At 44.6% G+C, this 23,413-nt stretch overlaps 1 protein-coding gene and 1 pseudogene across 1 annotated transcript in view; one reads left to right on the top strand and one right to left on the bottom strand.

Annotated features, from left to right (window-relative positions):
• The window catches only part of PDZD2 (PDZ domain containing 2), a 432,190-nt gene that overhangs the window by 334,172 nt on the left and 74,605 nt on the right, over positions 1-23,413 (bottom strand). The window lies entirely within an intron of this gene.
• LOC105747448 (Krueppel-like factor 3 pseudogene) lies at positions 10,882-12,108 on the top strand (annotated as a pseudogene).

Below are 23,413 nucleotides of genomic sequence, written 5' to 3'. Positions count from 1 at the left end.
TTAATTATACACCAAATATGACTGGATAATATTTGTTGGTAGGTGCTGGGGATCTAGTGAAGAACAGATCAGAATTGGTCCAAACCCTCTGGTAGCCAACAGCTTTTGGCTTTCTCAGAGTGTAAAATTGGCCTTTAGAAAAATTCTGAAATTTTCTCAACTCCATCTTTGCTCCTGGCCCCTCATTCTCAAGTGTCTCTTATCTCACGTGTCAGCATATGATTATGTGCTGCCCACAGGCACACACAGACACACTCCTGGATGGGTCTAGCTGCCCCTCCTGAAGGCTTTCTTCGAATTTACCCTCTTTCAGCATTGTCCTTACTTTTCCCCATCAGAACTTATAACCTATTCTGTGTTCTATTCCTCTAGGCCTTGGGCTCTTCTCAAAGTCCAAATGACAGCCATTGACACAGGAGCAGCCAGTTATTGAATATTCAAGTCTCCCTAAGAAATCTGAAGACAACAGTCTTCTACAGATAAAACCTAGACCCCAAGATGTTGACCCTAATTCTCAGAATTGGAGCCAGCACAGGCAGTTGTCCATGGTCACTTCTCACCCTTTACAGCAGTAAACATACAGCCTTTTATTCCGGACTGCTCTTCCCATCCTCCTCCTCTCTTCCTTGCACTCGCTGCACAGCTAGACCAGCTGATCTTCATCAGCTGCTAATCGCTGCCATTTAGAAGCTGTTATTCCATTTCACAGAGAGAACCACAAATCATTTCTGGAAAGGGAGGTCATATTTTCCCTTCCCAATGAATCTGTCAGTTATGCTGGGCTCAGTCCTTTTGAAGCAAGCTTGCTTTGAGAGAAGAAAACCTATTCACTTCTGGTGCTTACTTTCCACTGCAAAAAAAAAAAAAAAGAAGAAGAAAACAAAACAATGTACAACCTAAAATTAAAAGAAAACATTTAAAGTGTTACAGATACAGATAAAATCTACCAATGCAGGGACTTGGGAGCAAAACGTGCTTGTAAGAGGAGAAAAAGAAGCAGAATACAACTGCCAACCAGTTTTGTTGTAGGTGACATTTGCACAAGAGGGGAATCTATCTGTGCTACCTTCAAACTCTAGAAGCACTGTTTCCTCCTTAATACTGGTCAAACGGCCAACCCAGCCCAAGAAACATGTCCAGGCTCAACATTTCTGTTTTTGCCCCCACCCATCCTTACCACATTATGATATGTTCACATCTACCACAAAAACAAAGCACATCCAGAAAGAGTGAGCAAAGGCACAAATGTGGAGCTGCTTGACATTGATGGTAAAGGAGACCACAAGCTTGGAGCATCTGTGGTTTGTGGAGAGGGTGTATCCTGGGAAATCTACAAAGGGCGGCCATCGGTCGAGTGTGGACGGCCCTTACCCTATCATTGACTGTGGCTGCCTGTAATTTTCAAGCAGGATGCCCCACATCACACAGCATCAACATCCTTCTTGGTGCTTTTTATAACATGAATGCTGAGCTTTTGCTGAACAAGCCCTCACTTGTCCAAGCCTCAGTTAGTCTGTGTATAACATATGTAGATTGGTATTTTTATGGACATTTGCAACACGCCAAATGTTGTTCAGAAAAGAGTTTGGGATCGTTTCGCAGAAGCATTTAACTCATCTGATAAGAGCATTGCAAGGGACGTCCGTGGCCATGCAATTTAACCCACTGGTCCATCCAATGAGAAAATGAGGCCAAGGAGAGGTGAATATCTCATTTAAGTTTATACAGATCATTCCAGAAGGAGCCATAATCAGAGTCCAGGTTTTCTGACTTCTGAGCCTGAGCTCTTTTCACATGGAGAGACCAGAGAACAAGGTTTAATTTTTTAAAGGCATGCTCTCTCAACCATATTAAGAGACAATGAAAAAAAAAAAAAAGTTTACTTAAACTAAAAAATAAAACCCAGGAGCCTGATGATAGCCAATTAAATTAATATACCCTCCCAATTTAACTTTTCACATAGAAGACAAACGGTAGAACTCTAGAGTTCTAGAGTTCTAGAAAAGACAGAAGGTGGAGTTCCTCTGCTTATTTCCTAACAAAATTCCTAATGAGGTATGGGGCCACCCAAAGGTGAAGAGACAGCGACAAAAGACAACTGAGAGCTTTGAAATTCCAGCCTTGGGTCCTCAAGCCCAGGGAATAAGGAATGCCCCGGGCCTCCCCTCCTCCAGCAGCCCATGGCCACTGGAAGGCATTCTACCGCCTTGTCCCATATTAGGATGGGGTGGGAGGATTCAGGCCCTGAAAGCTGTCCCCTCTGAAAGGGGAGTATGAGGATCGACAAGAAACTGGTTGCCAAGGGCTGCAAACAGAGGTTGAAAGGCACTACATTAAGCTCAACATCATTATTATTAAACCTACAATTTAAAACCAATTATACTTTACAGAAGACTGCAGCCTCCATTTAAACCACTCCTGGGGAAAAATTAAAAAGCCCGTTATGCAGAGTTCAAGGCAAGCTACAGAAGCACTCATGCCACATGAAGCTGGGACTCGGGCACAAATTAATAGTAACCCTGGGGTTCTCACTAGGACGGAAGTGGGACAATGGGAAACAAACGCTAGGGAATAAAAACAAGATCCAAGCAACCTCTTTTGATGGAAAAGCAGTTGCATCTCCTGGAGATTTCAAAATAATTGTGCTTATTTCCCTCAGGGGCAGAAAGCTAACACCTTCAAGTAAGTCAGAGGTCCAAACTGGTAGCCAGGCCCTCTCATAGTGCTGGCTGGAAAGAAAAAAAAGAAAGGGATCACTTGCTAACACCTGGAAGTCAGGATTTTCTGACAAAGTCTGGACACTGTGGCAATGACTATCTGGAGCTGATGCTTGGCTGTCAACTAAGGATGGAGGGATGGGCACAGGCGCTCTTGTTCCCCAGTCTCCACCATGTTCTATCGCCTCCCGACACAGACACCCTGGGTCCATTGTCTCTTAACCTCCTGCTTGCACTGCGCTTTTGCTTTCTAAAGGGTTACAGACAAAATGAAACGTTTCTTATAAAGTGTCTTTATCAAGCATTTTCTTAAACTTGACCCACTTTTTTTATGTTACCCTCCTGACACATCTTAGACATTTGGCTTTTTGATTCCTGGTCCAAATCTCCTTTCTGGGACAAGTTTCCCAAAGCTGCTGAAGATATCAGTCATATGGGAAGTCAATTCAATTCATATATCTATTGATGCCTGCTGGGTTCACGAGACGGCACTGGGCCTTGGAGGAGAGAATGAGGGGCATTAAGGTCTATTCCTTCACTGGGGATTCCAGTTCAAAAGACTGGGAAAGACACTGGAGACAATGATGTCACAAGAAAGGCCACTTTGGGGTTCAGAGGAAACAGAAACCGCATCTGGCCGGGCTATCAAGGCAAACTGAGTGGATGAACTCCTATTGGGAATGGGGTTCAAGGCAGAGGTGGCATTTTGACAAGCGAAGAAGGAGATCAAGACATATCCGCTCAGGAAAAACAACAACAGGGGAGCGTTTGCAAAGACAGAGGAGCCCCCGGGTGTGCAGGGAACAGCGAGCAACCCTCCCCCCAAAACAGATAAATTTGGAAAGGTAGGTGCTGGGCGGCAGAGCTGCTGGGTTCTGTTCCCACCTCCTCCCCCTGCCCAGCTTCTGCCAAGGCAGAGGCGGCCTCTTAATGATGCAGTGACATCTGAGTGATACGCAGGGGCCTCCCGCGCAGAGAGCTCACGCAACCAGAACCCCCAAACCGCCTCCCAGGTGATGCCACAGAACGGGGCATCGGGCCGGTGTTACCAAGCAGTGGTGCGAGCCACTTGTGGACCCTGTTATTTGACGGAGCATCAACTGGGGCCCCGGCACCAGAACTGGTCTTGCAGTTTTGATTCTTCTTCTGTCTCGAATCTGCTGAGGCGTGAGGAAAACAGATGTTGGCCCCAGATTTACTGTCAAGCTGACTCCTTCACCCCTCTGTGGGGACCCAGGGTCCCCCATCCCAAGGCCTCAGCACAGAGCCGCCTGCGCAAGGTAGATGTAAGTTAAAGATGAGCAGCCCTCCCCAGAGGGCAGAGAAGGTATAGATGGTATCATAAACCATGACCTTCCCAAAGCAGTAAACGTCCTTGGTAAACGTCCTTCCTACCAGCTTAGTGAAATCATCACCCCTCCCCTTGTGTTGTGTCACGTGACCCTAGCAGAAACTGTTCTCAGGCCCGACACCATGTCCCTGTTCTGAAACCTCTTAGAGATCCCCCCTCATTGCCTCATCTCTCTGTGGCCCGCTAACTTCATTCTCTGATCTGCCACCTTCAGAGATTCTCTCCTGCCCCTAAGTCCCAACAAAGCTTACGCCTGACCAAATGCCAGGTGCGTTCTTTGGTCTCATGGCCACACCAACTCGTGCCCTTCAGGAGTTGGGTTGTGACACCCTCTCAACTTCATTCCTCATTCAACCTACCTATCCTATTCCTGGAAAAACAACAACCAGCAGTCACTTATCTAGGCCAAGAGAAGCACAGATGAAACCTCATTCCTGCCGCTCCAGGCACTTTGAGCCCCCACTGGAAGACTGATAAGCAAGGAAACGACTTGGAAACAATAAGCCTTACCCCATAGGGATGTTAAAAAGTGAATTAAAAGCACTGGCGTCAACAAAGTCACTTTCTTCTTGCTTGCTTGCTTAGGGCTGCTCCTCATTTTAATAAGTGCTGACAAGGCCCTGGCACTCAGTAAGGGGTTAGTCAAGTGCTATCCCCGTCTGGGAGCCACCCCACTGCCTCCCAAGAGCAGAGTGAGAGGCAGGTAGAAGCAGCAGAGGCCCCCAGCACCTTGGGGGCAGCGAGCCCCACCCCCCCAGGCAAGGCACAGAGAACCTGAAACCTCCTCCGAGTCTCTGGTTTCAACCTCTGCCCCAACCAGGCATGTTCAGAGCTGCTGACAAGCAGCAGACTCAAGAGATTTAAATTTCATCTCCTTTTAATTTTCCCACCCGCCCCCTGCCAGGAGCTCCTACCAGCAGGGGATGGCCTGTGCAGAAAATGGCCAAGAAGGCCAGCGGGAGGAGAAATGCGTCACTGATTCGGCAGAGTCGGGGGGGCCACCGACACCCTGGGGAGAGGAGCCGCAGGATGGGAGGCAGGGAAGGCCCACAGGCCCCGCTAAACCTGGGCCCAAAGTCATCTTCCGCCAGAGCAGAGTCGGTTCTGTACGGGGGGGGTTATGTGGTATGTTTTTACGAATTGTGTCTACCATAGTTTGATGGCCACTGATCTGGTCCACCCAGCCATTAGGGTGAGCCCTTAATTTCTGGGGTACAGAAAGGGGAAGTGATGTGCCCATAGTTAAACGGATAACGGGGGAGAATGTCAGGTCAAGAATCTAAGCCTTCTGACTGGAACATTCTTATCTCATATCGGCAAATAGACATAAAGGAAATGAACATGGGGAGTGGACGTGGCTCAAGCAGTTGAGTGCCCACCTCCCACATGGGAGAACTCAGGTTTGGTTCCCGGTGCCTTCTGAAAAAGCAGACAACAAGCAAAACAAATGATGGGGGAAAGCAGATGTGGCTCAAGCAATTGGGCTCCCATCTGCCATATAGGAGGTGCAGGGTTCGATACCCAGGGCCTCCTGGTGAAGGCAAGCTGGCCCACATGGCAAACTGGTCCCAGTGGAGAGCTGGCCCACGGGGAGTGCTGACCCATGCCAAGTGCTATCCCACATTGGAGTGCTGCCCCACGTGGGAGTGCTGGCCCGTGCAGGAGTGCGAGCACAGCAAGATGATGCAACAAAAAAAGACAAAGAGGAGCGACAATAAGAGACACAGCAGACCAGGGGGCTGAGGTGGCGCAAGAGAACGATAACCTCTCTCCCACTCTGGACGGACCCAGGATCAGTTCCTGGAACCGCCTAAAGAGAAGACAAGCAGACACAGAAGAACACACAGCAAATGGACACAGAGAGCAGGCAACTGGGGGCAGAGGGAGGGAATAAATAAATAAATCTTTAAAAAACAAAAAAAATGATGGGGCCAACTCAGGGACACTGATGTGGCTCAGTGGTTGAGTACTGGCTTCCTGGGTATGAGGTCCTAGGTTCAATCCCCAGCCCCAGTACCTCAAAAAAACAAACAAACAAACAAAAACCAACAACAATACATTGTGTGGCAGGCCAAGGACATAATCTGTCTGATAAAATACTTTGATCAGCAAATGGGACTAGCACTCCCACTTGGCTTGTCTGAGCAAGGCCAAAAAGTTTACCAGGAATGTAGCCACCTGGAAATTTACAGAAGGAATCTCTTCCATAGAAAGGCAACTACCCACTCCATCATCTTTAATTTGTGACTTCGGTCCCCCACCTCCTGCCAGCCTGAGCTTGTTCATTTTAACCTAAAAAGTGGGGGCCTCCGGGGCATGAAAGAGGATCTGGAGATTTAACAAAGGAAAAAATAACAACAGACCAAGGGAATTCCAACTCCCTCTGCTCAGGAAAGCGTCTTCTACAGTCATACATTCCTGGCCAGCAGGCCGTGGGAGCACTCTGCCCATGGTGGGCAGGACGGCCAGCAGGATCCAAGTGCAGGCTTAGAGGGCAGGGTTTCTGGAAAGCAGCTATCTGAGGTCAGGTTGCACATCACAGGGAGCGAGAAGACAACCCTGGCACTTGGGAAAACAGAACTAGTAGAAAGATTCGGTGGTTCTGCCACCAAGAGGAGTAGAAGCCAGCAGTGAGCATGCCCTGGAAGCTGGCCAGCATTGGCAGAAAAGCCACCAGGCCATCAGCTGTCACTGTGAACCCCTTTGCACAAGTGTGTGAAGCAGCAGAGGAGGCAGACTAGTCAGGGTGCTTGAGATGCACATTGGAAAGTGAAATCTTGCTCAAGCAGCTCCTAAAACTCTCAGTGAGGATGTGCAGGAGGAGAACACCTTCCCATGTGAGGGTTATTTGCAGTAAACAATGTATCATAGGTCCAATTTTCCTGGGATGGTCCCTGTTTACTCCTGTTGTCCTGGGGTAATTAGTAGTACTCTTATTCACTCTCAAAAGTATCCTAATTGGATGAAAATTAATATGGTCACCTTAGTCACAGGGCCCTTTCCAACATATCTGTGCAGCGGCAATAATTTAAAATACCAGTTTTGAGTACTGGCTCTTGTTTACACCAAGGATGACAAACAGCTGGCATACAAGTCCATTTCCCACTCTCATACCCATGACAGACATTGCTAATGGATCGCAGCTTTCTTTCCTGTTGATCCCTGACAAAGCTATACAATCTTCTCAAAACAATTCTCCAGACAACCATTATAAAAATGAGTTGATGGATAAGTTGTCAATGATTTGCCCACACTGGTCTATACCTCATCTGTTCAAGAAGCCATTCAAGAGGGCTTCAACTTCCAGAGGCCATCAAAACAAATGCTACAAAAGCCCTGTCCTGGCTGTACCTAGGCCTTGTCTTGGCCAAAGCCAAGACTATTCTCTGATTTCTTTGGGAATTGGCAGTGGTTCCGGCCCAGATGCACAGAATCCAACCAACAGTCTCTGACTTCCAAGCAGATCAAGCCAGCTAGAGCCCCATGGTTCTATTTAGAGCCCTAATTTGGTTGCTCATGTTGCTGTAAGGAACAATGTATGCAGTGGCTTGCCGTAATGCTAGGCCCTCCACTCGGCTTTCTGGATCAAGTTTCACTAGTTGTTTTTCTCTCTTTCTTTCTTCCCTCAGATTCTGGATAGGCTAAAAGGCACAATTCAGACAAATCTACTGGAATTCAACATGCTGCTTCCTAGAACAGATAGTTCATTTCTCGATATTAGGAAAAAACTTCTTTTACATGGGTTATAACTTATTGCAAAAGAAAATGATTTAAAAAAAAAGAAAAATGAACACTGAACATTTTCATAAGAGAGGACATAAGGACATGAGGATAACTTGAAACAGGAGAAATATGACCTTATAAAGAACTCACCTCCAAAGAGAGGAAGATATGAAAACAGGAAGGCTAAAAGGCTAAAGCTATTCCAGGGGCAGGCAAGATTCTAATAAATGTGTTAATGTGGAAAAGGCGAGAGAAAAGTGTGTACAGTAAACAGGTGAGTAAAGGAGGTTTTGACCACCGGTTTAGTGAGAACTGGGAAAGGGTGTCTCTCCCCGTGGTATACCAGAGCCTGCTGAAGGAGGGACACTTGCAAGGTATGCTTGGATCCAGTTATTTTTTCCCAGTGAGCATTTATCAAGCACCTGCTGTGTATCCGACAGGATTCTAGGTGCTGGGATAAAGCACAGAATAAAACAGAGAAAAGGCTCTCTACACACCCTCTATCCCCCTTCCTCCCTCCCTTTCTCTTTCTCTCTCCTCACAGAGTCACACACACACACACACAGAGGCATTAATAGTGAGCTTATCTGGATGGTGGGATTATTGGTCTCTTTTTTTCTTCTCCTCCCCCTCCCCCTGCCCTGCCCTGCCCTGCTGTTTTTGCTGTCTGTGTCCATTCACTGTGTGATCTTCTGTATCTATTTCTCTTTTTGTCTTCTCGTCTTTCTCCTCTAGGATTCACCAGGATTCCATCCTGGGGACCCCTGATGTGGAGAAAGGTTCCCTGTCAATTGTGCCACCTCAGTTTCTGGTCTCTGCTGTGCTTCACCTTGACTCTCCCCTTCATCTGTCTTTTGTTGCATCATCATCTTGCTGTGTGACTCACTTGTGCGGGCACTGGCTCACCACACGGGCACTGGCTCGCTGAACAGGCCCTGGCTCACCACGTGGACACTCATATGGGCACTTGACTTGCTGCGCAGGCACCCACATAGGCACTTGGCTCACCGTGTGGGACTTGAGAGTACCCCAGGCCAGAAGGGGGCTAAAAACAGAAATAACACACACTCCACCTACACGGTTTCATCTACACGGAGCTTTTATCCTGTCAGGAGGAGAATTTTTTAAGAACCATTAAACTTTTAATAATTTCATTAAAACCCTCTGAAATAATTTAAATATATCCTTAGCCTCAGTAATTATACATCAAAAAGGAAAAAGAGAATACAGTCTTTTTACAATGAGATTTTTTCCTGTTCAAACTACAAAGGGGGAAATTTTTTTTTTTTAGAATTAGCATCAAGATATCCAGAGAAGAGAATAAATGTCAAAAGAAAAAGGATGATGACTCATTCTAAATATATCAATAGCAAAAGGCACTCTTTAAGCAAGTCATTCTCTAGCCCTTTTTTTTTTTAATAAGTGAATTAAGACCCTCTTTTGGACACCAGCTGTGAGAGACATAAATTTTTTGACTAATAAGGATGTGGCAGACCCAGTCTTGGTCCTATTCTTGTCAGTGGCAGTAAACATGGGTGAGGCAAGTCCTGCTCTGGTTCTGAAAGGAACCAAACTAATGACTTTGCCCAAATCTCAAGAAACTGATACAATTTTTAGCACATGAGCATGATTTAGAAATGGAAAATCCATCAAAGCAGGGTGAAGCCAATAATCAAGCCGTAGCCCTCAAAAGGTCTATGCCTTACAATTCAATTGTGGGGGGCGGGGGAGAGATCAACCTCTAACCTTTTTAGAAACTACCTTAGAGAGTTCCAGACAAAGTCGGTTCCAGGGACTTCTGAGACCCATCATGTATAATGCTATTACCGTATCTGTCAGAAGTTGCTGGTGCTTAGGGTTATAAAAGAGGCACTGTAGCAGTTTGATATAAGTGATGAATTCCAAAAAGAAATATTGGAGTATGCTTGTAATATGATCTGTACCTGAGCATGATTGAGTTATGATTAGGGTGTTGAGTCCCCATCCCTTGGTGGGTGGGGACTCACAGATAAAAGGCATGACAAAGAACACAGTTGGGGATTTCTGATGTTAGAGTTAGATGCTGAAGACCCGGGAAGTCGGCACCCAGAGGAAAGAGAAGCCTGCACCAGGAAGGAAGGAACCTTGAACCCAGAAAAAACCAAACCCTAGGAACGCAGGAACCCAGGAAGCCTGAACCCTCACAGACGTCATCAGCCATCTTGCTCCAAATAGACTCTGGTGAGGGAAGTAACTTATGCTTTATAGCCTGGTATCTGTAAGCTCCTACCCCAAATAAATACGTTTTATAAAAACCAACCAATTTCTGGTATTTTGCACCAGCACCCCTTTGGCTGACTAATACAGGCACGATTAAAGGAAAGCATCTGAAGGACTAGGATAGAAAAACTACACATTTGATATTGTCTAAGTCAATTAGCCAAGTCTAGAAATATTTGTTTCATTCTCTTTACCCAACAGCCACTCAGAATGCAGAATCCTTAAGGATCTGACAGAAAATGGGCATTCTATAAGTGGTTGTTGGGGATGGATGGATGGAAGGATGGTTGGACAGATGGATGGATGAAGGGACAGGTAAATGTCTCTGCCATGAAAGATTTGTCTCAGGAAAACCTGGATGCCACTGGGTCTCTCTGAAAAAGCCATTTACCTTCCTCTATGAATAACTTCATCTCTTCATTCCATGAGTAATTTATTGATTACCTGCAATGTGCTAGGCATCATGTGGGATACAAATATAGAAAAATAAGATAGACTTTACACTCTAGTTAAGGAGAAAAGGCAGGCAACAACTAGCAGTAGAATATAATCAACTACAAAAGTAAACCCAGCAGCCTCTACTTACCCCGCCAGCCTCGGGAGGCTCGCAGAGCGAGCGGCGCCGGCGTCATGTGACTGCCCGGAGTTGGTGCCAGGAGCCAGAGGGGAGCCAGGAACGAGCCGCGCGGAGTCGGGGCCCGAGCCCGAGCGCAGCGCGAGCGCCCGCCGAGCCGTGCCGCGCCTGTCGCACGCGCGCCCGTCCCCGTTCCCGTCCCCTGCGGCCGCCACCGCCGCCCCGAGTGGAACGCTGACATTACTGCATTCGCGGGGTTCAAGGAAGAGCCCGGAGCCGGGCCTTTATTTCTTGGCTGCTGCGCTCAGCACCGCGGTTCTTAAAACCAAACACCAGAGCACCTTAGAAGGTTTAACTAAAAAGAATGCTCATGTTTGACCCAGTCCCTGTTAAGCAAGAGGCCATGGACCCAGTCTCGGTGTCATACCCATCTAATTACATGGAGCCGGTGAAGCCCAACAAATAAGGAGTCATTTACCCCACGCCGTTACCGGACAAGTTCTTCCAGACTTCGGAAGGCCTTTCGCACGGAATACAGATGGAGCCGGTGGACCTCACCGTGAACAAGAGGAGCTCACCGCCTTCGGCTGGGAATTCCCCTTCCTCGCTGAAATTCCCGTCATCGCACCGGAGGGCCTCGCCGGGGCTGAGCATGCCCTCTTCCAGCCCCCCGATGAAGAAGTACTGTCCCCCTCCACCTGGGGTGCAGCCCTTCGGCGTGCCGCTGCCCCCGGTGGTGGCTGCCGCGCTCTCCCGGCACGGCATACGGAGCCCAGGGATACTGCCGGTCATCCAGCCCGTCGTGGTGCAGCCCGTCCCATTTATGTACACCAGTCACCTCCAGCAGCCCCTCATGGTCTCCTTGTCGGAGGAGATGGAGAATTCAAATAGTAGCATGCAAGTACCTGTAATTGAATCGTATGAGAAGCCTATATTACAGAAAAAAATTAAAATAGAACCTGGGATCGAACCACAGAGGACAGATTATTATCCTGAAGAAATGTCACCCCCTTTAATGAACTCAGTGTCCCCCCCGCAAGCATTGTTGCAAGAGAATCACCCTTCAGTCATTGTACAGCCTGGGAAGAGACCTTTACCTGTGGAATCTCCAGATACCCAAAGGAAACGGAGGATACACAGATGCGATTATGACGGATGCAACAAAGTCTACACTAAAAGCTCCCACTTGAAAGCACACAGAAGAACACACACAGGAGAAAAACCCTACAAATGTACATGGGAAGGATGCACATGGAAGTTTGCTCGGTCTGATGAACTAACAAGACATTTCCGAAAACATACTGGAATCAAACCTTTCCAGTGTCCGGACTGTGACCACAGCTTCTCCCGATCTGACCATCTTGCCCTACAAAGGAAACGCCACATGCTAGTTTGAATGCCACCATCTCCCACCTCAGCGTGACTCCCCATTCTCCCGGCTCTCTCTCTGTCCTCCCTCCCATTATCTAACTCATTTTTTACATGTACATTTTACTTTTGATTCAGCTGGTCTGAGTCTGAATTTATATCGTTCAAAACTTCCATATGGTCAGTAGTAGATTTTCTCTAATGTTTCCTTACCACGGGTCAGACCTAAAGAATGTGAACACTTTTTCCCCCCTGGGGATGCTAAGCAAACCCTTCTTACAGATACGTTTAATGTACTGAGAACAAGGGAACTTGTAAACTAACATAACCAATTGTCGGTCTCTCCATGTATTCCTGAAAAGAAGTCAAAGTAAATGTATTAGAAATACAAAAAAAAAAAAAAAGTAAACCCAATGCTAATGGAATTCAGAGGAGGTTAAGATCACTGTAGCAAGATGGACAAAGGGGAAAAGAATGCTAATATCATTCATGTAACACCCTCCAAAGAGGAGGGTTGACTGGATAACCTAAAAGAATATTTAGAAGAGTTTCCAAATTTGTTTAGAAGCTCACTTTCTCATCCATATCCACCAATATTGTACATTAGAAAAATGATTAGATAATAGACAGAAGATAGATAGATAGAGATAGGTAGATAGATAAATAGAAAGAAGCAATAACTATTATTTGATTCACATCTTCCAAAAGCAGTTTGATAAGTCAAATGCCTTCAGAGACTAAGCAGGTAACTCTGATCAAAAAACTTACTGTTCTAAGTATTTTACATGCACTATCTTACTTAGTCGTTGCCACAATCCCCTGAGAAGGTACGGATATTATCCTGTGTGGTAGTTTGAGACTGCATGTACCCCAGAAAATCATGTTCTTAAAGCTGGTCCATTCCTGTGGGTGGGAACCTATTGTGGGTGGGAACTTTTGATTAGGTCACTTCAATGAAGGGCATTTTGATTAGGTTTTTTCAATTAAGACATGGCCCAGGAAAGGTCTTAATCCTCTTACTGGAGTCCTTTATAAATGGGATATATATGGAGAAAGACAGAGAGAAAGCCACAGAAGCCAGGAGCTGAAAGCAATGAAACTAGGAAGAGAAGGGAGAGACCGGCAGACAACGCCATGTTTTTTCCCACGTGACAGAGGAGGCCAGGATCGCTGGCAGTCACTCTTTGAGGAGAGAGCATCACCTACCGATGTCTTGATTTGGACATTTTTCTCAATCTTCAAACTGTAAACTTGTAAGCCAATAAATCCCCATTATAAAAGTCAACCTATTTCTGGTATATTACTTCAGCAGTCTAGCAGACTAAAACATCCTGTTTTGTTTTCAACTTCAAAAATAAAATAACAGACAAAAGGCAGCTTAACAAATTATGGAAGCTTTTCTTTAAAAAATCCTGTCCAGGCACATTCATCTTATTTAGTCCTAAAAACAAGCTCAATTGTTTCTCCAGCGCTCTAAAAGATGAATAAATGAGTACAGATTAGTTAAATGGCATGATCAAGGGTCTCCTTGTTAATGGAGAATATTTTTTAAAATGCTTGATCATATTCACATCTCATAAAAATAAATCCCATATTCATTTTTTTTACCTTTAGCATTGATACAGCACCTTCTTTGTCTTTACTACAAAATATATTATTGTTAACTATAGTCTCTAAGTTAGATTAGTTGTATTTTTTCCATGCATCACCATATTCTTAACACCTTGAAAGAGAAGAACAGTCTGCTTTACAGATAACGAAACAGAGGCCCCAGCTACTTGAGGTGTTGCAAGTTTAACAGCTTGCCTGAAGTTGTACAACCAGAAAATGGTAGAGCGGAGACTCAAGCTAGGAAGCCCTGACTTCAGTACCCCAGTTTTGTGTCACTAGCCTCTCCTGCCAGAGAGACATGGGGGACACTGTAGCCCACGCCCCCTTCAACGAGAACAGACATGACTGGGCTCTCTCACAGAGAATATGTGGAAATACCAGGTCCCAGGGAAGTTAAAAATCTACACTTTCAAATGTCAAATCTCTTGATTTTAAAATATTGACTAGAAAGTCAATCTCAAAAAATTAAAAATAACCACTCTACAAACTCAACAAAACCACTTGCAATGAGCTTCAGCCCACGTGCCTCCAGCAGGCAGCATCTGCCTCTACGCTTCACCAAGGACCGTTTTGCTTACATTTTGCCTTCACAATAACCCTGTGAAGAATGTATTATTGTTTCTGATGGGCAGATAAAGAATCTAAGGCTAAACAACTTTCCTATAAACGCACCTAGTAACAAGCAGAGGGCCTGGACTCAAAGGGCAAAGCTGGGGTCCCTTGAGCTCTACCGCACTGGCCAAAGACCCCCACTCGGTGGTTTGGTGGAGAGAGAGTTGCCCTTTGATTTACAGATTGTTTCCTTTCCTGATGCAGATGGAACTACAATTGGGTCATGGATTAAGTATTTCCTGGCAATGCACCTTAAGGTTAATAAACATGTGTTTGAAGAAATGAACCAGATCCCTTCCAGAGAGCAGTTTTCCTAAGAAGAGAGTAGCTGAAAGCAAGAAAAGGGCATTTGGGGGGAGATGAGGGTGCTCCATGGGGCAGAACGAACACCGAAAAGGAGGCAGGCATGCAGGCATTTGTCTGCTGCACAGTTTTGCCTAGAACAGACCTGATGGATCCATTTCTCCCAGAGGACTTGGCAATGAAAGGAACCCAGAAAAGTGAGGAGCTTGGAGTGCCAGATAGTTTTCCCAAGACTCTCAGCTAGGAAGAGAGGGAAGGCTGGGTGAGAGCCCTGGCACCTGACTCCAAGTTCAGCTTTCTCCTTTATTTCACTTGGGCCCAGGCCCTCGTCTACTACAACAGACTAAAACTGAGGCCTGCCCTGCCCTGGCAGGTCCTGGGTTCCAGTTCACAGAGGAGCTATGGAGGCCCATATACAAGACTCCTAAGAAAATTCTCAGGTTGGGCCTATTTTTTTAAAAAAACATCCTGACTCTTAAACGAATCCATTTTCATTGCAAAAAAAATGGGGAAAGCAGAGAAACAGAGGAAAAAATAGAACCACCCATAATCTCACCAACCAGAAACAACTACAATTTTGCATTATTTCTTGAATCTTTTTCCTAAGTGTATGTGTGTGCATGCACATACGCGTGTAATACTTTGTACTTCATTGACATCATACCATATATCTAGCTTTTTAGCATGAACTTTCACTTGTCATATCGTAAACATTTACCATAGTATTACAATTCTTCAAAGACTGACTTTTAAATAACTGCATAAGACTACAACAAATTGCCATCCTTTATTTTACTAATTCTTTTCCTGGGCCTTTAGGTTATGACACATTTTCTGACTATCATAAGTGATGCTGGTGAATACGAAATTGTCTCTGTTTCTAATTAGTTCTTCAAGATACATTTCTAGAAGAGGAATTCCTGGGTGGCAGGACACGAACTTGGAGGTCCTTGGTACATATAGCCAACTTGCTTTCCCAAAGGTTGCACCAATTTACATTAAATTCCTGTCTTTTTTTCTCTTTCTTTTCATCTTTTCTCCTTAGTCTTTCTTAACTTCAGAAACAACTGGCCCATCTGACAAGATGGCACCCCCTACCCTTGTGTATTTATCCAACTATAAATTATTGGCACATTTTACTTCTGATTATCACTGCCCACTAGCCACACGCTGCCTGAGGGAGGGAAAGAACGGAAGTGAATATTTAGGCAAAAACTACAATGTGTTCTTCCCCAATGAAGCCTTCACTTCATTTCATTTTTGAGTAGCAATAAACATCCAACACTTGCTAAAAGAAGCAAAAATAAACTTTTTTTTTTAAAAAAGCCTCCAGTAAACAGGCAGTCCTGAAGTTCTATGAAACGGCTGACTCTATTCCAATCACATAAATCAAGATGAGCAGGCCTGAAAGAGAAGCATTCCATTTGAAATGGCAGCAGTGGTTTAAAGCTGTGTGGCCAAAATGCCCATTAGCTGTTTGTCAGGAATATTTTTAGAAAGTGCAAAACAAGACTGTAAAGAGAACTGGTGCTCTAGTGTCACCCTCTCCCCAGGAAACTGCCCGCTGCCTTCACGAGAATCAGCAGTGCTCTCTCCACGCACACGCAGGCCCCAACAACATTCAAAGCACAACCTTTGAATGACATTGCAGGGACAGATGCAGGACATTATACATCCTGCCATAACCTACAGAAGGAGGGGGAGAGCGTAAACTACAATGTACACTATAATCCATGCTGTGTAGCAGTGCTCCAAAATGTGTACATCAATTGCAATGAACGTACCACACTAACGAAAGAAATTGTTAATGTGGAAAAAGTGGGAGTTGTGGGGAGTGGGGCATATGGGAATACCCCACATTTTTTTAATGTAACATTTTATGTAATCTATGTATCTTTTAAAAATAAATTAAATGCCCCCATATCACACCTCTTCTTCCCTCTCCCTGCCCTCAGCAACTCCCATGGCCATTTTCTCCACATCGATGATATAATCTCTTCTGTTGCTAGAGTCACAACAATTCTGTAGTTGAATACCAGTAAGTCCACTCTAATCCATATTTCCTTCCTCCATCCTGAGGACCCTGAGATGGTGATGTCCACTCCACCTCTAAATCGAGAGGGGGCTTGGGTCCCACGTGGCTGATGCATGGGATTCTCCTGCTTGCAGTTATAGACTCTCTCGGTTCCCTGGTGTGGTGGCTAACCATTCTCACCTCTCTATTAGCTGATCTGGGTAAGTCCAAGAACCGGAGAGTAGGAGCTGCAACTCTGCTGAGGCTCAGGACCCAGTTGGCACATGGGAAGTCCGGAGATTCCAGTCTCCTGAGCATATACAAACCCCAGCACCAGCCACAAGTTCAGTAAAAGTGACAGAAGAAGCATGCATAGAAAGGTCACATCTGAGTCCAACTCCATCACACTCAGGAGCACAAATTCCAAAGTAGGGCCCACTGGCAAGGCACCGAACTCCTGAGCCATCTGTCATGACTGTAGGACCTTTCTGGACTTGGAGTTGTCCTAAATGATATTGCAGGGACAGATGCAGGACATTATATATCCTGCCATAACCCACTGAATGGACCGGCAGAGAGTGTAAACTACAACATAAACTATAATCCATGCTGTGTAGCAATGCTCCAAAATGTACTCATCAAATGCAATGAATGTACCACACTAATGAAAGAAGCTGTCAATGTGGGAGGAGTGGGGGGTGGGGGGAGCGGGTATATGGTTACCTCATATTTTTTAATGTCACATTTTATGTGATCTATGTATCTTTAAAAAAATGATAATAAAAAAATGGGAAAAAAAATGAAAAAATTAATTAATTAAAAATAGGTTTTTAAAAAAGCACAACCAAGCAAATATACACATCTGAGGATTAAGATTTTCACTTAAAGAATTTCTGTTATCAGACTGTGCAGATGTGAGGATACAGCTGAGGACCCCAGCTGTGATGAGGTGGACTATCATTTTCTCAGCTATCTGAAACTAAATTATTCTGGGAAAAATACCTGTGATCTAAAATAACATCAAGGATTTCATATCTTGCAATCTCTCCAACATTCCAGAAATGTAATTTTCACTGCTGTTCTTCAGGTCTGACTGGCTACAACCTTCCACAATGACTGGAGCTTGTGCTTAGGGTCAGGTAGTCCTAGGTAAGCCCCAGGCAAGTTACTTAATCTTTCTGAGCCTCAGTTTCCTCATTAGACAAGCAGGGCTGATAGTAATGTCTGCCTCGTGGGGGTTGTAAGAGAATTAAACAAAATAACCCATACAAAGCACTTAACAGAGTACCTGGTCTACAAAAACTCCTCATTATACACTAATTGTAATACTAGTGGTCGTGGTATAGTTTAAAAGCATATTTATCCAACTATAAGTTATTGGCACATTTTACTTCTGTCTATCGCTGCCTACTAGCCACCCTACCGCAGGAAGGGAAAGAAGGGAAATGAAACGCTAAGGGACATATTTGCATTATTTTAGCCACTCTTGTAAGCCACAAAATGGGAGGGGGGACTTGTAACAACGGTTAAAAGTGAAGTTACAGAATGAACTGCAGCTATTCCTGTCTCTCTCCGGCATCTATTAGAGAAGGTGAAGACACACAAAGGATTTACATTGGTCTGGGCCGTGCAGAGTCAGGACTCTCCTCTGCGCCTCTCTCTCTCTCAGAGCAATAAGCAGGCTGTCCTGAAGGTCGGGGAATGGCCGAGCATCCTAGCCCTCAGGTGGCGGTGGGCACACCTCGGGGTTAAGCAGCACCGTAACCCTGGGGTTGAGGCCTTGGCTCTGCCACTAATTAAACAAGTCACTTCCTCTCTGAGTCTCAGTTCCACAGACGATTAAATAAGGCAATTATTTAGGTCATTGCTAAACTCCTGTTCAATAATGTGAGAGTATGTGAAGAATCCTCACATGCCATTTTAAGATCTAAAATCTTTTCTTCCTATGGATCTTGCAATAGTCTGGTCTTTGCTATATTGCAGTTGTTCACATCAGAGTGACCAAACGAGTCAAAGAAGGTGGTATGTTAAATGGAAAAATGTTGTATGGCTCGGGATAGACTTGCGGGATTCAGTGCTAAAACCTGTATCAAATTAGGTCAAATCAACAGGTATTTATTGAACAGCTACTTAAAGCGAAGCCCTGTAACAGGCTCACTTACAATGCTGTGGCCCAGGCAGATATCCTGCCAGCTTAGAAATCCTAGCTGATAGTACATGTCCTGTATGGATTTCCAGCAGACACTAGCTGTGATACGCAGATAAACAAGAAAGCCTATTGATTATTTTAATGGCATTCTTTTCTGTTTACTTACAAAGCTATCATAGATCATTAAATGTTTTATTAAAGAATATTTTTCATCCAGTGAAGACCTGAAAAGCCATATAACAAAATTATGAGAAACTACTGGAATCACCTTCATTTTTTCATTTGTTTGATTTAGTGCAATCCCCTGTACCTAGTTAGGCCACCTTAGCCATTTAATTCCTAAAACTGATGCCTTAGAAGTCCTTTTTGTACTTTGCCATGTGGGATATTTTAAAATACAGAGTATGCATAAAATGGACAATGGTAGTTCATTATTGGGCCCTTCTCAGTTAACTTCAGCAGGGTGGTGAGTTCCCATCAAGCTGTGTGTTCTCCTCTGTTAAACTTCTATCTAATACATGGAAAAAGGCATCAGGGTCCAAACTATCAGGAGAATGGTAGAAAGCAGAGACCCCGTGACAGCTCAAGGAGTCCCCTTTTCCATGTTAATCTCCAAATAAACAGGTTGGGCAAAGAGTGTGTGGGCTATGTCATCACGGCTTCTCCTTCAATCCATCCCTCTATCCCCATGGCCACTCCTAAAGCCCTTCCGTCCCCCTGGCCCCCCTACCTCCCCACAAACTGGAGGCATCACTGCATCCACCCAAGCTTTCAGGGAGACTGGGCATTACATGGGAAGGAGCCAACTTAGGACAGCTATATCCTCCGGCTCCGACTGATCAATAATTGAATCTGTTACAAATAGTCAGTACCCTTGAAGGCAAGGGACAGAAACCCAACCTGAAGAACAAAAGCAGAAAAGGATATTTATTGTCACAATAAAGGAAAAGCCCATGGGGAGTGTAGATAGCTCTCAACCCAGCTGGAGCCACACACTGTCACCAGGAATCTTGTCCTGGCTTCACTCCCAGCTGGCACTCTGCACATGGTAGCAGAGACGGCCACAAGCAGCCCAGGCAGATATCCTTCCAGCAGATAGCACATGCCTCTGTCCTAGTGGTTCTGGCAGTGTCGTGGGATGGACACTCACTGCCTGGCTTGAATCCTGCAGCCATCACTTACCCAGTCCCTGAGTAACGTATCTGCTCCTAGAGCCAAAGGGTGAGCCAGACCATCCACATTGATGAGTGTGGACTGAGGGTAGGAAGGGCATGTCCCCAAACAAAGCAGGACACCCTCACCAGAAGAAGGGAGAGAGGATGCAGAGAAGACAGAAACCAAAGATATCCCCAAACTGTTCTACAAAAGCAAGGCTTAAGTGTCTGAGCCATTTTAACCCCCAGCATTTTTCTATTCTCAGTTTGATGCATACTAAATACTATTTAGGATTCTGTGGAGTCAAAAATAATTATTCCCAGTGAAGAATCAGAACATTTCCAGCACCCCAGGAAAACTGCTAGTCCTCCTTTCCAGGCACTACCCACCTAAAAGTAACCAAGATCCTGACTTCTAACACTATAGATAGTTTTGCCCGTTATCGTACTTTAGAAGAACAGAATAGCATGGACTGTACCACCTTGTGATTGTGCTCTTTTCTGTACATATATATCTGTACCTCAATAAAAAGTTTATTTTTTAAAAAAGAGCTGCTCCTGATATTTCCTTCACCTTCTCAACACTGTAATTTGTGTAATTTTCGGGGGCCTTCATAGATTTCTCTCCAAACAAAACAATCTCTTAGATAGCAAATATTTTCAGAAGCTGCAGTAAAGGACAGGTGGCCAAGGTCACAAGCAGCAGTGCCTGTGCTCTGTCATTTCACAGGTGAGCATTCAGGAAAACTCTCCCCTTTGCTCCTCTCTGTATCAGAATTGTGGAGGTAGGCAGGGGACAGGAGCCATTCAAACAAGGGCCTGTCCCCAAACCTTTGAAAATTCATGGGTAGAAGAGAGAGATAACACCATTGCTCACTCGAAAACAGTGATTTTTAACTTTTTTTTGCAAAGGGTTCAGGGAGCTCTTAAGTAATAATGAAAGCTATACACTCTTCCCCTACTGCCCCATACTGAATCTCATCTGGGGATAAACCCTAACACTCCATGAATTCTAGGTGCAAAACTTCTCAATAGGGCAGAACCAGGATGAGCCAACAGGTGGAACTGGCCAAATATGGACTGGCCATCCTTGGCAGCTATGGTGCCCCTCAGCTCTAGGAATGCACATGCAGAGGACACAGGAGCTTCTAAAGGGCTTTTTTGTGTTGTTGTTTTTTAAATTGTTTGCTCTGCTCCCACTGTTTTATTTTATTTTAAATGTTTATTTTATTTATCCTCACCCCCTTGTTGTTTTGTGCTTGCTGCCTGCTTTCCGTGTCCATTCACTGTGTGCTCTCTATGTCTGCTTGTCTTCTCTCGTGTTCTCTTTAGGAGGCACCAGGAACCAATCCTGGGACCTCCGATGTGGAAGAGAAGCACTTAATCGCTTGAGCCACCTCAGCTACCTGGTTTGTTGTGTTTTTCATTCTCTCTCCTCTTTGCCTCTTTTGTTGTGCCAGCTCGCAAGGCAGTTCTCCATGTGGGCCAGCTTACCAAGCAGGCCAGCTCGCCTTCACCAGCAGGCCCCAGGAAATGAACATGGGACCTCCAATATGGTAGATGGGAGCCCAGTCACTTGAGCCACATCTACTTCCCTATAAGGTTTTTAAGAAAAACAATTCCTAGAATGGGTGGGAAGATGGGGTGAACTATCTTTAAGGCTCTTTGTAACTTTCCAATGTCATGATTATAGCAAAGTCCCTCTGATGGCCCTAACTGCAGAAAAGGAGACAAACCATCAAAGCCAATACTGAGTCAGAAGCTCTGTGGTGCCCTGTGCCCCACAGTTGCCTGGCAATTATGGGTCCTTATCACTCTGGGCCTCTTAGCCAGCCAAGCACCTCAATGGCGAACCAAAGGCACATCCAATCCATAGCCATTGCCTGGATTTGGAAATTAAAAACTAAAACAGCAGCAGCAACAGCAAACCCACAAAGCTCCTTAGGCCGGAATATCCAACTTCCAAGGTGAGTGAGTGTCCCAGCTTGCAGTTTGCAACAGGAGAGGAACATATAAACCATCCACTTTCAAGTCAAAAGGTCAGGCATTTTAAGCTTGAAAATGCCTTAGGAGCACAAAACAGAGGCTAGAGAAGTATTTTCCCCTAAACTAGAAATAAAGCAAAGGAATTCACTCTAGCTCAAATACAGTACTCACAACCCCTACAAGACACAACAGTATTTGAAAGCATGAAAATCAGCGATGCCCATATTTTCTTTAGACAGCTCCAGCAATCGCTCACTTAGGAGAACTATCACTCAAATATGCACACTATAGTTCCTTTAATCATAGCTACGTTTCCCTTTAAAATCAATAATGCATTTTATGTAATCTAGATAACCAAGTGCTCCTTGTATTTTAAAGAAGTTATAAACTATAACTTCATGGCTTACCCTATGACAAAGCTGGTGACTTTCTCATTTTGAGATTTATTCCAAGACCCCGCTGAAAAATACTGATCCTCTTAGTCAGTATTCTGGGAGCACCCAGCAGCCACTGACCTGTGAGAGATTTCTCTCCTCTCCCAACCCACTCCCACTCCCACTCGCATACACACGCACACACACACAAACACACACACACACCCCTCAAGTGGTGTCACAGGGTAGTTATTTCTTCACTGGCTGATTTAGCTTCCCTAAGACAAAAAAGAGAGCTGACCCTGTTTCTGTGGCTCAGCTGAACAGAGATAGACTCCAAGTCAGAATCACACACACCCACCCCTCATGGAATAGAGCTAAGTGCCTCAGGAGGGAGCGATGAGTGCACGAAGTGCTGACATCGACTCAAGCACGCTTGTCAAAACAGGTGCTCCTCATCATGTCTAAAATTAGAGGGCAACAAAGAATCATTCACACCCAGAACTAACTAGTAAGATAGAAATTTCCATTCCTTAAGAGGCATGGAGAGTTTCTACTTCTCCTCAAACACTAACTTTTGCTAGTAGTTCATGAGTTAAGTAAAATCAAACAGTAAATATTTATTAAGCACCGATTTTGTATATGTATATGTTTATGACACTTGAGATCCAAAGAGTTACAAGACACGCTCTCTGTCTTCTAAGAGTCTATAATCTTTTGGGACTGGGAAGTCATGTGTATTAAAAGCAGGTCTACTGCTTTTATAAAATATAAATAAAAATAAATTAGAGAGAAGGAAACAGAATAGCAGCTATGTATGGCAGGGGAAGCATAGCGAGATTAAGAGGTGATGAGTTTTGTTTGTTTGTTTGGTTGGTTTTTGTCTTTTAGTATTGTTATTACTGTAGCTGGAGTAATGAAGATGCCCTAGGAATGACTGGAGTGATGAATGCACAACTATGTAAATATACACTTTGGATGGATTTATATTTTATTATTATGTATCAATAAAATTGATTTGTTAAAAATAAGAAAAAAATTTAAAAAACTGGTCTAGACAATAAACGGAACAGGAAAAAGTATTTGGAAACCATATATCTGATAAGAGTTTAATATCCAGAATAAACAAAGAACTTCCACAACTCAATTACAAAAAGATAAATAACCCAATTTAAAAATGGGCAAAGGACTTAAACAGACATTTCTCCAAAGAAGATA

This window comes from Dasypus novemcinctus, chromosome 2, assembly GCF_030445035.2.
Source record: "Dasypus novemcinctus isolate mDasNov1 chromosome 2, mDasNov1.1.hap2, whole genome shotgun sequence".
NCBI classification, from domain to species: domain Eukaryota; kingdom Metazoa; phylum Chordata; class Mammalia; order Cingulata; family Dasypodidae; genus Dasypus; species Dasypus novemcinctus.
The sequence above is the reverse complement of the archived record's forward strand: the minus strand, read 5'-3'. Positions and strand labels throughout refer to the sequence as shown.